The sequence below is a fragment of the Gymnodraco acuticeps genome, unplaced genomic scaffold (assembly GCF_902827175.1).
Source record: "Gymnodraco acuticeps unplaced genomic scaffold, fGymAcu1.1, whole genome shotgun sequence".
NCBI lineage: Eukaryota > Metazoa > Chordata > Actinopteri > Perciformes > Bathydraconidae > Gymnodraco > Gymnodraco acuticeps.
The window spans coordinates 233,773-252,002 of NW_022990993.1; positions in this window are offsets into that span (position 1 = coordinate 233,773).

Here is an 18,230-nt window from a genome sequence, read left to right on the forward strand (position 1 = left end):
TAAATGGTATGATCGATTGGATGCTCTGCTCGGCCACAGACCCTCATTCTCCGGCACAGCATCGACCATCGATTCGGGCGCGCTGGTGTGGGAGGCCGCTGAAACGGCGGATTCAGTGGCCTGTGAATTGTACGACGATGACGAAGGTAAAATAAAATACATGCACTGCACTGTTTTAATCTGCACAATACTGGTCTCAGATGTACTTTTATTTGCTCAGTAGATCGAGCTAGCATTGCTAATAACTTAATTCTCGGCCGCTATGAAAACGTTTTGACTTGTGAATAAGTGTGTAATGTTTCTGTAATTTGCTTCACTAACTCATGGCACTAATCGTGTGTTTCAGGCGAGGCGGGACAACTCTCTGGATTGGAAACAAGTGAGCTTTCCCCTCCGGATCACAACAGCAGCACTTGCTCTTCTCCCTTTCCACCATCCAAACGCAAAAGTACGTACAAACACACTGTAACTACTCTGGTCTTGAAAGAACGTTACGCTTCGAACTGATGTCCACTAATCACGTTTATTTCCTTCTTGGTACAATTATCAAACACCGTGAAAATATATCGTTTACACTTTTAGCGCCCTTTTCACTCTCTCACAAACATCCGGGCTAGAGGTCACATGACTTCCGGTAAGAAAACTCTTATCATTTTTTGACAAAAATAAAACAAAGTTCAAGCAGACATTAAGCACTCTTCAAAAATACAAAACAATAAATAAGGGCACTTTGACAACCTACTAGTAAACAAATTCCTAGTATGTTATAAAACTACATGGCGATTATTCTGATCTTGTATATTTCTCGGGCTGATAACTTAAAGTGGACCTATCATGCTATTTTTAAATAATATATTGTAGGGCCATACCTATATAAGGTATATTTATACGTTTATTTTTTCAAAATACCAAACAGATCATGCATTTTAGCCATGCCTCATTTCGCTCTATTGCTGTTCTCCAGGCCTGTTTTTGCATGGGGCTGATTCTGTGACTTTGCTTGAGCTGCAGCTGACCGGCTCGTCTAGTCTTCAACCTTCCTAAATGTACCCACACCACCCCTTCACTGGCTTCCGGTAACTGCTAGAATCCACTTCAAGACACTGGTACTTGCGTACCATGCTGCGAATGGATCTGGCCCTTCCTACATCCAGGACATGGTTAAACTGTACACCCCAGCGCGTGCACTACGCTCTGCATCAGCCAAACGGCTCGCTGCACCCTCGCTGCGAAGGGGACCCAAGTTCCCATCAGCAAAAACACGTGGGTTTGCTATCCTGGCTCCAAGATGGTGGAATGAGCTCCCCATTGACATCATGACAGCAGAAAGCTTACACACCTTCCAGACTGAAAACTCATCTCTTTCGACTCCACTTCGAGCGATAGAACTATTAACAAAGCACTTATATACTAATAAAGGGCTGGCTTATCTAAAGCCAGTTGAGTAGCACTTGAAATGTTTGGCTCTATGAAACCTGATGTACTTTATGATTCTGTTTTCTTCAAGTGTGTATTTTGTTGGCCGAACGCACTTATTGTAAGTCGCTTTGGATAAAAGCCTCAGCTAAATGCAATGTAATGTAATCAGAGTACAAACGGCAGACAACATTGATACGGTGAAGCTACCGCTAAATAAAAACTTACAGCTTCCAAATTGGATGTGGCCTCACTGGCCTGGTCCCGGATGCTGGGTATTGATCCCGGTTTTAGCCTTAGTTTGGAGGCAAATCCTTCTTGTATTTATTGTGTCCCACCCCAAATTTGCAGCTGGGATAGAATATGAAAAAAATAAAGATTTGCTCCCGCAAGACATAATGCGGGAATGTGAGAGCAGACAGGAGTTGGTGGTGGAAGTTATCAACAATGTTGCAACCTTGAAAGGCAGGGCAGAAACACAAAAGTCTTACTCCACTACAGTTATTTGACAGCTTTAGTTACAAGTTTTGCAGATTTAGATTGTGTATACGAAATATAAGTACAGGTTAAGCTACCCAACTGCAATATTGACATTTATGCATCAATAATTATAATTGAATATGATTCTGAAATCCTGAGGGGATAATACATAATAAGGTGTGTTTGCTGCTGAGCCTATTTACTGTGCATACGACACACCTTGCACAGTTTGTTATTATATACTGTTTTGATACTGACACTTTATCTTTGCACCAAGGTGTGTCTGCACTTGTAATGTAGCCTGTTCACTGTGGTAAATAAAAGAGAGAACCAAAAGCACTGTACAAAAGATCAGCTTTATTGTCAATTTACAATTTACCTGCTGTTCAGATGCCTCATAAGGGCTGTGCGTGTGTCTTGCCCCCCAGCCTCGCGCATCATCAAGCTGGGTCGCCGGTAAGGCAGTCCATTCCTCCCTGTACTCATCACCATTACTCTCACACAAGTTTTGCAATATGCAACATGCTGCCACCTGGGATCTGATCTTGTCAATCCTGCAGTCGTTTCGCTTCATCAAGCACCGCCACCTGCCCTTCAGTCTGCCAAAAGCGTTCTCCACCACCACTCGTGCTCGGCTTGTTTTGTAGTTGTACGCACGTTGCTGGGGTGTGAGCCTTCCTTAGTCTTGGAAAGGTTTCATCAACCATCTTTGCAGGGTGTAGGCTGAGTCACCAAGGATATAGTAACCCACATCATGTCCACCAATATTCCTTGTTACATGAGGAAGTAGACCACCCCTATCCACAAAACTACCCAGTGATGGCATGCCTAATACTCTGCTATCATGCATGCTACCTGGTAAGCCAACGAAGACACTCCAAAAGAGGCCCCTACCATCCACAACACCCTGCAGGACGAGCGAGTGGCAGCCTTTGCGGTTGAAATACTCGTTGTGGTGTTCCTCTGGTCTCAGAATGGGGATGTGTGGTGGCGTCTTGATCCTTGTCTACAATTTAATAGCCACCTCTATCGGGGTTGTGGGTTTTGACGCGCCTCTCTTTGTTTCCAAACAATTCAGCGGAGATCGTAGTTGAATCAGATGAGCTTTATTCATTGATCCACACGGTACATACAGGAGGACACATTTCTTCGCTTCATAGTAACTCATTTTCCAAAGTAACAAAAAGAACACGGTCAAAAGACTTTTCCGTTTCCCCGTCTATCACCCTCAGCTGTGTCCCATCAACCTACCATATATAAGCATAGCCACACGTGATACTGACGCACATATCACAAATAATAAGTGAGCCTTAAATGAATGCATTTTAAACCATAATGTGACTCACAAAAATAGCCGATAATTTACATTATTATTAAGCCTAACATTCAGACAATAATAACAAAAGGTAAAATGGCTCTAACAGGATGTGTGATCCATCTACTGCACCTACACACTGTGGCACACCCCATCTGCGCTCAAAGAATAACGCCATCTCCTCTAACTTCTCAGAGTTCGGCCATGGCATAAACTCAGGAAGGAGTAGCATCACAACAGAGGAGCAGAACTCGTGCACACAGCAAAGCACCGTAGAGATGCCTCATATCCAGGATTTCCTAAATACCGAGGTCCAAACATGCTAGGGGGGTTCGGGGGATAACCCCCGAGATTTGTTGGGATTTTCATGATCTAGTGAGGTGCTTTTTAAGTCCTGTGGAGGGTCACACATTGGATAATATATTGATTTCAAACCAAGTCAGTGGCTGCAGCATAAATTATTTTTGAAAGTGTAACACATAATAATCAGTTGATTGTTACTATTAATGATCTGGACATGCAGAAGAGGCTAAAATGATCACAACACATTGTCAACATTCATTTTCCATCTCTCTCTCCTTTCCATAACCTGCAGCCTCTCTTCCATCTTCTTGAGTCTCTCTGTCTTCTTCCTGTTCTTTACTCTCTCTGTCCTCTACGCTTTCTCTTTGTTCAATCTCTCACTCGTCGCTCCTCCTCACTCGTCGCTCCTTCCAGTGAATTAAAAGCAATTCAGCCATTTAGTTAATTTCACTTTTTTGTTTGCATTTTTTTTGTGATTCTCAAAAGAGAACAACGATGTAAGCAAATTGTGTTTTATACAATTGTATGTTATGACATCATCACTGCAATCGATGTATGTTTTACAATTATGCCTATTATAAATGAAGACTATTGTTATAGATAAATAGATGGGGTTATTAAGCCTACATTCTTTTGTTTGCTCTCTCTCTCTCTTTTTGGCGGAGGTGCACCTGCGCACCAGTTATGTGCAGCCCTGCCTATAGTACACATTGGAATGATTTCTTACTTTATTTTGTACAACTAGGCTATATTACTATATATATAATATTATATTATATTATTACTTCTCTGAAGAACCAGCACCTTACCGTGGTAGAGAGGTTTGTGTGCCCTGATGAACCTGGGGGCTGTGTTGTCTGGAACCTTGTGTTCCTGGTAGGGTCTCCCATGGCAAATTGGTCTCAGGCAAGGGGCCAGACTAAGATTGGTTCAAAAGACCTCATGAAAGAACAACAAAGAAGTGAGGATACCCGGCCCGGAGGAAGCCCGGGGTCCCCTTCTGGAGCCAGGCCCAGAAGGAGGACTCGTCGGCGAGCGTCTGGTGGCCGGGCTTGCCACGGAGCCCGGCCGGGCCCAGCCCGAAAAGGCAACGTGGGCAAGACCTCCGCTTCTCCGTCCCGCGGGCCCACCACCTACGGGAAACATCGATGGGGTCGGGTGCGCTGCCAGAAGGGTGGCAGTGAAAGCGGAGGGTCTCGACGGACCAGACCCGGGCGACAGAAGCTGGCTTTGGGGACGTGGAACGTCACCTCTCTGGGGGGGAAGGAGCCGGAGCTTGTGCGGGAGGTGGAGCGTTACCAGTTGGATCTGGTTGGGCTCACCTCTACGCACAGCGTCGGCTCTGGAACCTTACTTCTGGATAGGGGTTGGACTCTATTCTTCTCCGGAGTTGCTCAAGGTGTGAGGCGCCGGGCGGGTGTGGGGATACTCACAAGTCCCCGGTTAGGTGCTTCGTTGTTGGAGTTTACCCCAGTGGACGAGAGGGTCGCCTCCCTACGCCTGCGGGTTATGGGGGGGAAAACTCTGACTGTTGTGTGTGCTTATGCACCCAACAGCAGTTCAGAGTATACGGCCTTCTTGGAGACCCTGGAAAGAGTCCTGTATGGGGCTCCTGAAGGGGACTCTTTAATCTTGCTGGGAGACTTCAACGCACATGTGGGCAATGATGGAGACACGTGATTGGGAGGAACGGCCCCCCTGATCTGAACCGGAGTGGTGGTTTGTTACTGGACTTCTGTGCTAGTCATGGATTGGCCATAACAAACACCATGTTCGAACATAAGGATGCTCATAAGTGTACGTGGTACCAGAGCACCCTAGGCAGAAGGTCCATGATCGATTTCGTTATCGTATCATCGGACCTGAGGCCGTATGTTTTGGACACTCGGGTAAAGAGAGGGGCGGAGTTGTCAACTGATCACCATCTGGTGGTGAGTTGGGTCGAGTGGCGGGGGAAGCCTCTGGATAGACCTGGTAAGCCCAAACGTGTAGTTCGGGTGAACTGGGAACGTCTGGAGGAGGCCCAAGTTCAGGAGGCCTTCAACTAACACCTCCAGCGGAGCTTTTCGGGCATTCCTGTGGAGGTTGGGGACATTGAACCAGAGTGGTCGGTGTTCAAAGCCTCTATTGCCGAAGCCGCGGCGGGGAGCTGTGGTCTCAAGGTCCTAGGTGCCTCAAGGGGCGGTAACCGTCGAACCTCCTGGTGGACACCGGTGGTCAGGGAAGCCGTCCGACTGAAGAAGGAGGCCTTCAGGGATTTGTTATCCCGGGGGACTCCCGAGGCAGTTGCAAGGTACCGACAGGTCCGAAGGGCAGCAGCCTCATCCGTGGCCGAGGCAAAGCAGCGGGTGTGGGAGAAGTTCGGAGAAGACATGGAGAAGGACTTTCGGGCGGCACCAAAGTTGTTCTGGAAAACTGTCCGACACCTCAGGAGGGGGAAGCAGGGAACCATCCAAGCTGTGTACAGTAAGGATGGGACGTTGTTGACCTCAACTGATGGAGTGTTAGGGCGTTGGAAGGAACACTTTGAGGAACTCCTGAACCCGACAACTCCGCCCTCTATGTTAGAGGCAGAGCTGGAGTATGACGGGGGATCAACACCAATCTCCCGGGGGGAAGTCACTGAGGTCGTCAAACAACTCCACAGTGGCAAAGCCCCGGGGGTGGATGAGATCTGCCCGGAAATGCTGAAGGCTCTGGGTGTTGAGGGACTGTCATGGTTGACACGTCTCATCAACGTTGCGTGGAAGTCGGAAACAGTACCGAAGGAGTGGCAGACCGGGGTGGTGGTCCCCCTTTTTAAAAAGGGGGATCAGAGGGTGTGTGCCAATTACAGAGGCATCACACTACTCAGCCTCCCCGGGAAAGTTTACTCTAAGGTACTCGAAAGGAGGGTCAGGCCGATTGTCGAACCTCAGATTGAGGAGGAACAATGCGGATTCCGTCCTGGTCGTGGAACGACGGATCAGCTTTTTACTCTCGCAAGGATCCTGGAGGGGGCCTGGGAATACGCTTATCCGGTCTACATGTGTTTTGTAGACTTGGAGAAGGCGTATGACCGAGTTCCCAGGGAGGTGCTGCGGGAGTATGGGGTGAGGGGGTCTCTACTCAGGGCCATCCAATCTCTGTACTCCCAAAGCGAGAGCTGTGTCCGGGTCCTCGGCAGTAAGTCGGACCCATTTCCGGTGAGGGTTGGCCTCCGCCAGGGCTGCGCTTTGTCACCAATCCTGTTTGTAATATACATGGATCGGATTTCGAGGCGTAGTCATGGGGGAGGGGGTCTGCAGTTCGGTGGACTAAGGATTGCACCACTGCTTTTTGCAGATGATGTGGTTCTAATGGCTTCATCGGTCTGCGACCTTCAGCACTCACTGGATCGGTTCGCAACCGAGTGTGAAGCGGCTGGGATGAGGATCAGCACCTCCAAATCTGAGGCCATGGTTCTCAGCAGGAAACCGATGGACTGTCCACTTCAAGTAGGGAATGAGTCCTTACCCCAAGTGAAGGAGTTCAAGTATCTCGGGGTCTTGTTCTCGAGTGAGGGAACAATGGAGCGTGAGATGGGCCGGAGAATCGGAGCAGCGGGAGCGGTACTGCAGTCGCTTTACCGCACCGTTGTGACGAAAAGGGAGCTGAGCCAGAAGGCAAAGCTCTCTGTCTACCGGGCCATTTTCGTTCCTACCCTCACCTATGGTCATGAAGGATGGGTCATGACCGAAAGAACGAGATCGCGGATACAAGCGGCCGAGATGGGTTTTCTCCGCAGGGTGGCTGGTGTCTCCCTTAGGGATAAGGTGAGAAGTTCGGTCATCAGGGAGGGACTCGGAGTTGAGCCGCTCCTCCTTCGCGTCGAAAGGAGCCAGTTGAGGTGGTTCGGGCACCTAGTTAGGATGCCACCTGGGCGCCTCCCTAGGGAGGTGTTCCAGGCACGTCCAGCTGGGAAGAGACCAAGGGGTAGACCTAGGACCCGGTGGAGGGATTATATCTCTTCGCTGGCCTGGGAGCGCCTTGGGATCCCCCAGTCAGAGCTGGTTGATGTCGCCAGGGAAAAGAAAGTTTGGGGCTCTCTGCTGGAACTGCTACCCCCGCGACCCGACCACGGATAAGCGGGAGAAGATGGATGGATGGATAGGCTATACTAAATAGATAAAGGTGTGTTTTCGCTCTCTCTCTGTCTCTGTGTCTCGCTCGCTCACAGAGGCTGTGTGCTTCTCCGTGGCGAAGATGGCTTGCGTTAAAAGATAATAATAAACATAGGCCTATTTGTAAAATGGGGGGAAACAAACGGGATTTCGAAAAGTGTCACGGTTAAACTCCTTATGAAGTGGTGAGGTGCCGCTCCACATTGCTTTTCTTCCAGAATGCAGCACTCTTGTGTCTGTGTGTGAGAGCGTTTCACATGTGTGTAGGCCTATGAGAGATTTTTACATATGTCTGCAAATGACTTTGGTTTCAGTTGTGTGAGTCTGAGCAGGCTCGGATTGGCCATCAGGAGATTTGGGACTTTTCCCGTTGGGCCGCTCCCGCGGACTTTCACAGCGCCGCTGCGGCAAACACCTGCCGTTGCGAGGCTCTGGTGGCTCCGGTGCAGCGGTGCTGTGAAAGTCCACCGCCGTTGCGAGTCTCCGGCTGTAATAATCTAGATATTTTTCATGAAACCATATGGTGCTTCACATAATAAATACAAGGGCTGTAGCGTAATATTTATTATATGCTTTAGGAGCTGTTTGTTGTTTGTGTGTCTGTCTGTGTGTGTGTTTGTGAGCGTTGATGTGCCAGGCAGACAGGCAGGTTTTTGGAACATTTCCCTAGGAGGAGTTTGCAAAAATGTGCTTTAAATGTATGAGAAACGCACATTTTTCAAAATGGCTGACTTTCTGGGGGGCGGGGCTAATAAAAGCCAATTTGTGCAATCATAATAGCAATATGTATACAGCGTTTCGTGAATATCGGAAAAACTATATGCGAGCAATTTGGAGCAATTTGCGCCATGTAAATCGTCAAAAATGGTGTATTCGCTGTTAGCTTACGACCTCCACGAGTAATTTTTCAAAAATGTGCTCCGCAATTAAGTATCATATTGGATAGGGGCTAAACCTGTCCTGCATTGGAATTTTTCCGATCATTCCCCTAGGAGGAGTTCGCAAGAACGTGCGTAAAATTGCTGAAAACCGCTCATTTTTCAAAATGGCCGACTTCCTGGGGGGCGGGGGCTAATGGAAGGCAATTTGAAATATGTGTGCAATCATAATAGCAATATGGATACAGCGTTTCGTGAATATTGGGAAAAGTATACGCGAGTAGTTTGGAGTAATTTGTGACATGTAAATCGTAATAAATGGTGTATTTGCTGTTAGCTTACGACCTCCACGATTGAGCTATAAAAAATGTTCTTCTCAATTTAGCATCATATTGGATAGGGGCTGAACTTGTGCTGGATTTGAATTTTTCCGATCATTCCCCTAGGAGCAGTTTGCAAGAATGTGCTTAAAATGCATGAAAAACGCACATTTTTCTAAATGGCCGACTTCCTGGGGGGCGGGGCTAATGGAAGGCAATTTGAAATATGTGTGCAATCATAATAGCAATATGTATACAGCGTTTCGTGAATATTGGAAAAAGTATACGCGAGTAGTTTGGAGTCATTTGGAGTCATTTGTGACAAATTGTGCGTCAAAAATGGAAAGTTCTCCGTTGGCTTACGAAGTCCTCGTTTGAGCGATCGACTATTCCTTCGCAATTTAGCATCACATTGGAAATGGGCTGAACTTGTCCTGGATTGGATTTTTTCCGATCATTCCCCTAGGAGGAGTTCGCAAGAACGTGCGTAAAATGGCTGAAAACCGCACATTTTTTAAAATGGCCGACTTTCTGGGGGGCGGGGCTAATGGAAGGCAATTTAAAATATGTGTGCAATCATAATAGCAATATGGATACAGCGTTTCGTGAATATCGGATTAACTATATCCGAGTAGTTTGGAGTAATTTGCGACATGTAAATCGTCAAATTGTATATTCGCTGTTAGCTTACGACCTCCACGATTGAGCTATCAAAAATGTTCTTCTCAATTAAGTATCATATTGGATAGGGGCTGAACGTGTCCTGGATTGGAATTTTTCCGATCATTTAACTAGGAGGAGTTCGCAAGAACGTGTGTGAAATGGCTGAAAAACGCACATTTTTCAAAATGGCCGACTTTCTGGGGGGCGGGGCTAATGGAATGTATTTACAAATATATCCGCAATTCCATGAGAAATGTCTGTGCCAAAATTCGTGAAGTTCTGAGAAACTATATGTGACTACCACACAATGGGGGCGCTAGTGAGCAGTTGAAAAATGAAGTTATTTTTTTACATTCTTGAAAAAGACGTGGGCTGTGTACCAATTTTTGCGTACCGAAACACATTTTAGCTCATCGTCATAAAAAAAAAAAGTACAGGCCACGCCCACATTTGTCATTCGTTGTGACACTTTAAATATAAGTCCATACTCATCCCCAGAGTATGTCTAAAAAAAAAGATTTCGTCCATCAGTTCATGAGTTATACATTTGTCATGTTTTTGGCGCCCCCTATAGTCCAAAATGGAAATTACTTTTTGTGCTTATTCCCCAATACAGACTGAACCTTACCACCAAAATGTGTGTTTTTTTGGTACATTGTTGAATAAATGAAAGGGAAATGTGATGGTGGTGTTACTTCATGTAAACGTATGGAGGGAATGATTTACTGCAACGACTGATTAGTGGCTACGATGTGCACCAAATGTGAACAAAAGCTTTGCAGACATCAAGTATGATGTGAACACGCATGTTATTATTGATTGGTGATTTTATGATTTTCTTATGGCTGCTTATCCTCCAGGACTTTTTCAGGGCTGCAAACAGAAGGAGAACGTTTTATGTTCATTGAGTGGCTCTGTCCTGGAGAGACGCGGCGCGAATCACGCGATTGAAGGGGGCCGCGTCAAACACGAGAGTTCAATTTTTCAACTCGGGCGTCAAATTCACATGACGCGTTCTCGCGGAAGCCAATCAGCGTTGGGATTCCCTCTGACGTCCACCTGTTGATCAGTTGTAAAGATGGAAGAGAAAATAATTGTTGCTGTGAGTGGGTTCCCGGAGATATACGATACAATGTCGTACATCTACCGGGACCGCAACAAGAAAGAGCTCGCATGGAGGAAAATAAGCGAGGAAGTAGGCGTACCTGGTAAGTTAAAATATACATCCGTTGTTTGCTTGATTACAGATTTAGCATTAACCAAGTTAGCTCAACCGCCGGTTTAACGGCAGATAAGGGTTAAAAGTTACCGTTTGTAAACGTTTTTTTCTTGTCAGAGGAGGTATGCCGAAAGAAATGGAAGAGTATGAGGGACACGTATGTCAAAGAAAGGAAGAGGGAGAAGGAAGATAAAGGAGTGGGTCAGCAGCAGGGACCAATAAAAAGTGGAGATACTCTGCGGTCCTGTCCTTCCTCGACCCATTTGTTACCCCGAGAAAAACCACCAGCAATATGGTGTCGGGGAAGACAGGACCTCAGAGTACGGAGGTGAAGCGCAGGGAGCAGACGGGAGAGGTTGGTTGACAAGTGGAGACACTCATTCACACTGCATAGGAAAGTCATACAGAATATCTACCAAAAAAATGTAGAAATCAAAGTTTAAGAGAACATCAAGGCTATAACTGCTTAATTTGTATTGTATTTAATACAAGTGCAATTGTATTCTCACAACATCTAGAATTACATTACCCGTTCCATTTTACTATCTCATTATTATATTTGCCTCAATGGAATACAAAATACATCTTTCTAATATTTTCAATATTTACAGATGAACATGAGTTTTCAGAGGGCAGTGAGGCAGAGGATCATGATGATGCCCCTGCAGGACCTAGTGGTGTAGGCAGAGCACCAGGGGTATGTAAATGACAGTTTTGATAGCAATTGATTGTATTGATGCATTGCTGTAGCTTCACTAAAAAATGCTATTTGTTTTTGTCAGGCAGGAAGAAAAAGGCCCAGGAATGTAAACAATGAAAAGGAGGTGCATGAACGCCTCCTTGAGGCCCTGACACGGGGGTCCAGTGCTCTGCCTGCCGCCCCACTCTCAGAGGATGAGCATTTCCTCCAAAGCCTGTTTCCTTCCCTTCAAAGACTGCCAACGCAGCAGAAGAACTTTGTAAAGTTTGAAATACATTAATTAATTTATGAAGCAAGCACAGTTGTGCTAAATTAGGAATTGTTATAGATTAGCTGCCATGGGTTGACAATCTTTGAAGGGAACAAACCAGGCTTTTAAAAAATATTTATAATCATTGTATATATTTATTTAATGTTACCAACGTATGTTCCTCTATTCTTTCTTTTGATCTGTTATCCATAAACCGTGTAAACTACATTTGCAACCTCCATATTCATGTTTTTGTAATAGTTTCATAAGTTGTGTGTCCAAGTTAAGCAACTGTTCACTGCTAAACGAGTAGGCATATGGAAAAGCACGCTCGTGAACTGTCAACAGGGGACTGTTTAGCGCGGTGTAATACATGCCCACTGCACCTCGCAGGAGCGCGCACAGCGTTTCACAGACATTTCAATGATCTGTTCGGCAAAGTTAGGTTTGGAAACGGTATAATTTCCTTTTGGGCGGGCATGCATAACACCGGAGCATTGCTGCGGGGAAACTGTGGCGCTGTTCTGAGTTTGTTCTAATCCGTCAAAATGACGGCCGACTTTCAGATTTTTCCGTCATTGTTAAAAAAAAATAGACGGAAAATATTCGGTTAACGCGACCTCTGCTCACATATAACAATGCTAATACACATCTTCAGTTGTAAACCCAGGAGTCATTGAATGTTTCGGCTTATTATAACTAAATAATCTCCCCCCAGGATAACCCTGCAAGGTAATAAAATCCAAGCAGTGTGTATTATAGGAACATGTAGCTGTGCGCTTTCAGTATTCAGGATTCTACATCATAATTCTTCATCATTGTAACATGTAGCTGTGCGTTTGTGCTTTCAGCATTCAGGAGGATATCAGAGACGAGTAAGCAGGAGAGATGCCTTCACTGCCATGCATCAGGACTGAGTGAGCCGAAAAGGGCTTCTGCACTCTTGTATATATAGGTGTGGGAGGAGCTTATTTGTCTGTGAGTTTCGTGAAGCTACCGTATGTCCCCGTAAGCAGGTAAATTGCCATGTCTTTTCTTAATCCTATGTTGGACCTTTGTAACCCCAATAAAATGTTCATTCCAAATTGTTATGTTGTCCTTATTTATTTACAATTCACGTGTTCTCTTAATTAATTTCAAGTGGGCTGCCATTTTAGTTTTAAGGCATGAGGAGGAGTAAGCACATGGGCGTCCATTTTAGGTTACGAGCTGGAAAGGGTTTGACGGTTAGGATTATAATTATAATTAAAACTGCGGTCGCACATGTGCGCGCAGTGATGAGCGGGCCCTCGCGTCCGTGCGCCTGTCGGGGAGGGTTGCTGGTCCCTCCCCCCAGTCCTCCGAAATGAGCCATTTGTCATCCCTCTAAATAGTTTACCTGACTTTGCGTTCCTTTGTTTCTGACCAGGAAATCTTAGGCATGTGCGCCAGTTGTGTTGGTACCATTTTTCCTGCATCAACCAGGTAGCGATATGTCGTTTGTTGATCCTAGAGGACTTAAACACATCATGTCAACAATTAGGGATTATTGGACTGTGCAGTTATATCTTTATGGATCTTTAATTAACTGTCTACACCACAACAATAGATCAAACCACCACAGGGAGTCGAACCCTGTCTCAAATGAGAGTCCATACCCGTGGTTTTTTGCTTTTTGTTGTTGCCTAAACTTTAACAAAAAGCAAAACCTGCAATACATTTGTTTTGTGGTCAATGCCACTAAATTAAGTTATACATTTGGAAAATGAAATATATGCCTGAAAATGTAATCTTTCAATATTTATCTTACTGTATTGCAGGACAGACAGACAACAGATATACACTTCAACAGCATGCAAATAAAGTAAAAACCTCCTGTTGTCATGGCAGTGGGTTTGGTCCTCAGCATGAAAGAAGGGTCCATCAACTCTTTGGTATGACAAAGGGGGTTAGGGAACTTATGGGAAGAAAACATGAATTAATACAACTTTTATTTACAAACGTGACAAAGAAATGTTAAACTGATGTGTGAGTTAATAAATGCTTTCAATTAAACATATTGTTTGCGCTTTTGATAAATGTTATGCGACTGCAGATTCATCTAATTGAAGATATGGTTATGTTGGTTAGTGTGGATAACCTCAGACAAGTTGTCACAATATTCTTTGGGGCAGAATAGCTTAAATGTGTTTTTTATAAAAGATGAATATAATGTCAGTAATGGAGTTGAGAACATTGCTCCTAAATAGTTGCTGTGGCACTGACACCAAACAACAGTCGTGCGTCGACTCGGCAGGGATCAAGGCACGTGAATGCCTCTCCCCGCTTCCGCCGTCTAAACACAACCAAAACTATCGCTCGTGTCCTTTGTCAGTTACACAATGAAACAGTTGAAGCTCAGGTGTTCTTTGTTAATAAACATTGAACTGCCTCATGAGTACTGAAATACATCGGGATAACCTTCGTTTCTGTGAGATACTGACTTGTGTTTTTCTCACATGATCGATCAATGTTCCCTTTTCTGTTGTGGGTTCGGATACCAACTGCAAGTAACCTAGTTGTTCCATGAAGGATGACATTGACAATGACTTGAGCTGATCATGGTTGAAGTCTCCCAAAATGACAACGTTGTCTGACCTAGTATTTAAGAACCTGGTCAACAGCTTCATGTTTTGTTTGAACAGAGGCAATGGATATGTTTGTGGGCGGTAAACAACCACATTTTTTTTTTAATGTGTAGGTCCACAGCTTAGACCTGCGTAGCGCTAACTTTGCATTAGTTAACTTGAAGTGTTATTGTGTTTATTTATTGTTTAATGTGTTGTGTTTTTTTAGGCTGAAAAATGGATTCTCCTTCCAAAATACCGCAACTGCAGGACAGCGAGGCGGAGACACTCCGGGGAGAGGGCCAACTCTTCATTGTAAGTAAAACATTTAAATGACAAAAGTATTTATGTAAGGGATAATGTGCAGCAAGGCGGTCATTATGGGGAAAAGAACACCCGACAGGCAGATCAGGAGCCCGACGCGTAGCGGAGGGATCTAGATCTGCATGAAGTCGCTGCACATTATCCCGCTTATTACATGGCCACATTCTCAACAAAGTAACGATATGACTTCCAATATTAATTTAAATGCTGTTATGGATTTAGAAAATGTTTTTATTGATTTAAAAAATAGTTGTATTTATTTAAATGGACAAACATCCGCAAAGAAAAATAGTCCGTTGTTACCGTTTGAAATATGCAGCAACGGCAGGAAGGTGGAGCTTTTTGATTACAGATTTGAAAACATCGTTGCTTGGTTTAAAAGTAGCACAATTGATAATGTCAAACCTTGGAAAGTATGTAGATATCCCTGCCCTAATGCCAAAGGAACGGCAACTGAATATGTTTTGCCGCTTGATGTCTATGTCTGGACCGCTGCGTAAAAAGGAGGGTTTCTGCCCGTTACTTCTCCGCTGTTTTGTTGTCGCTCTTGTCTCGTCAGTTCGAAAAGCCAAACTGTATACAGTTCAATCGAGCGGAGTTGTTTGTGCAGATGTGAGCGTCCTTAAAGAGCTTACGAAATGAAGGACAACACTATTCTTATTAGGATAATAAATACTATTATTAATGGGAAATCATTTGTCATTGATGACAATATGCCCGCTGTATTTATAAATCGTGATTTATTACAACTTTCCATGCTCGCTTCCGATGTTACACGACAGCTCCGGACCAAACGGCTTTCGCCGGTTAGTTACGTCACGCACGTCACGAGTAGAACCCTTTTTGAATAATACACTTACTATATGGCTGATGTCTGGCTCGGATATTTCGACAGAATCGAGTGACAGTGTCAATAGACTCGGTGCACTTTCAAGAAGAGGAGGATTTTATTGAAGAGGATGCCGGTGTGGAGTCTAACGTGGTGGAACCATACCAGTTTGAGCCACAGTATTCAAGTAGCGGTAGAGATACAGACGGGAGCGAAAATGGGGACGATGATCCTGGATTTGGCGGAGATCCGGTGCGGCAACAAAACACAGACTGGTAGGCTATATACATTTGACTTTAATTCATAGAGAATTACTAGTCGTAAATATAATATGCCCACGGCTGTGATTGACAACCTGGACAGCCAGTCAGAAGCTAGAATGCCAACCTAGAGAGCCAATCAGAACCTAGAACGGGCTGCAGGGCTGGCCAGACTATTATATTGTGCATAAAGTTAGATGCATTAGAATGCTAAACTTTTTCATGACGGTTTTGGGTGGACCTCTGACGCGGGCCTCGCTCTCTCCCGGCCCAGCCCCTTCAGTTAATGTATTAGCCTACTTTCAAAAACATAAGATTGACAACTAATCAATAGCTCCGTAGTCTGTATTCTATCTATATGGCGCTGGTCTGTAGGCCTATGCAATACAGTGTCAATGTAACTGATTACTGTGAAGAACGTGAATACACGGAGGTTCTTCCCACGGCACCCGAAGCCCCGTTTTCATCATTTTCCCCCGCGAAATGTCTGGGCAGCTGGTCACCGGCTGACAACGAGCCAAGTCAGAAACTTTTTTTTTACATGTCATTTTGAGTCAGGCTTTATGCTTGTAAACATTGAACAACAAGTAGCGCGGCTTACCTTCGCTCTCTCCCTTTTGGAGAATGCATTTCGCCGTCTCTTTAGTGGAGGACTCTGCATCGGGGGACATGTAGGAATCGGCGTGGTGGCTTGTGCTGGCATTTGGGGTCTTGGCAGTATTGTTGGAACAGCATCTTTGTTCAGTTTGAAATTCTTTTTTAATCCAATTTCCTTAGCGAGCATTGTGGACTGGTCGAAACACGATCTTTCAAAGTGCTGCCCACAAATTGTAGGTTTCATCGACCCCGGGTTACCTGGTTATATGATGAATTGGAAATGGCGGACCCTGATGTAAACAAGACGAAAGTCTTTCTCTGGTCTGCATCCCCTTAACAATTGTATGTTTTGAGCTGTACTGTACTGTACCCAATATACAAGCTGTTAATAAACTTTTCAATCAATCAAGTCCAGCAAAGTCCGCCCTCGTACGACGCACTTGTTTGGTCCATATACGCGACATTTGACAATTTTTTGGCCACAAAAACATCCCATAGCCAGATTTGGAGACGGCCCCACATCCCCATACCACACATCGCTTGCCGATTATTCTTCGCGTTTTGTTGTTGTGCATCCTTTGTTTTAATATTTGCCGCTTCAAGGCATTTAAACAATGGTGACTCAGCTGTGTTCTGCTCAGCTGTGTTCTACTCATGACGTCACCGCCGGAAGTTGTTGTTTCCAGAGCGACGAACGATTGTTACTAACTGACAACATTTGTATGCTGTTATAATCGTGATTTATAAAAAAATACATCAATAATGAAAAAATCATATGGCACATTTCACAATACAAATGTAACCTCTATCATATACCAAGCCCACTAACAGGTGCTAATAGCATTTCGTAAGCTCTTTAACAACGGTCAATAAGTGCTTGACAGCAGTCTGTCTGTTCTGGATTAACAACGTGTCACGTGTTCTGAATTGAGCAATCAGAATCGTGAATTCAACTAAGCCATGTCATAATGAGCTTTAAAAAGATGTGATAACGACTCTATAATATAAGAATAATAAAGGGAGCATCTCTCTCCCTCTCCTGACAGGCCGTCAGTATCACTCATGTAGCTGGCTGTGCTTGCTGGCTGTACTTCAGTTGTGATTTTGCGCTTTATATTTAAAAAAACATCTTCAATTTCAGGGGTGGCACTGGGGTTTCCTTCGGGGGGTGCAGCCCCATGTCTCAAGAATCACTGGTCTAAATGGTTGTTAATAGTTTTCTGATTTATGTGTTTTGTTATTTGCAGTATTCCATCTTGGATGTGGCGGTGGCCCGCCCGGCTTTGTACGCCCGAGGGCTACAGGTGTTGTGGCGCTGCTTCCAGCTGCTGGCGCGGCAGCTGAGGCTCCGCCATGCTGCGGAGCAGAAGGTGGCGACCCTGAAAGGGGAGGTGGCCCTGCAGCGCCTGGAGGTGCTGCAGGCAACCGCCTCCTTTGCTGAGGACGGTAAGTGTTGGTCCTTGAAGTTTAAAATGTATGACTGTGATTGAGCACTTGTGCTATACTACTGTAGTGTTACATTGACTGTTTTTTTATTTTGGCTGGACTGATAAGAGTATCACCGTTGTGTTTTAGTCTTTAAAAGTGAACATGCTATTGAATGAAATCTGTCCTCTATGAGTAGAAGGAATCTTAACCATGTCATATGATTTTGTACTTTAGCAGAGAAGAAGAAATGTGTAAGCAGTACAGACAAATAAAGAGTCATTTGATTTAGGAATTGACATTATAGATTACACAGTTTTTTAACAAGTTGGCCCAACAATTGATCCCAGTGAGTGTATCATAGAAGGATAAGAAAGATTGTATACATATATTGTTGTATTGATTGCATCATCATACAATGACAGAATAGTCATTTGTGACTACTAATGTGTTTTTGTCTTCATGTGTGCAGAACGAACTGACACAGGGAGTCAAACGGAGAAGCAGGAGGACATAGAGGGGGA